Below are 373 nucleotides of genomic sequence, written 5' to 3'. Positions count from 1 at the left end.
GAAAGTGCTGCACTCAATATGACAGCAAATTTGGAAAACTTAGCAGTGGCCACAGGACTGGAAAAGGTCAGTTTTCATTCCAAACCCAAAGAAAGGCAATGCCAAAGAATGCTCCAACTACCACACAGTTGCACTCATCTCACACGTTAGTAAAGGAAGGCTCAAAATTCTCCAAGCCAGGCCTCAGCAATATGTGAACTTTCTGATGTTCAAACTGGTTTTAGAAAAGGCAAAAAACCAGAGATCAAATTGCCAACATCTGCTGAATCATGGAAAAAGCAAGAGCGTTCCAGAAAAACATCTATTTCTGCTTTATTGACTATGCCAAAGCCCTTGACTGTGTGGATCACAATAAACTGTGGAAAATTCTGAA

This window comes from Bison bison, unplaced genomic scaffold, assembly GCF_000754665.1.
Source record: "Bison bison bison isolate TAMUID 2011002044 unplaced genomic scaffold, Bison_UMD1.0 scf7180017864150, whole genome shotgun sequence".
NCBI lineage: Eukaryota > Metazoa > Chordata > Mammalia > Artiodactyla > Bovidae > Bison > Bison bison.
The sequence above is the reverse complement of the archived record's forward strand: the minus strand, read 5'-3'. Positions refer to the sequence as shown.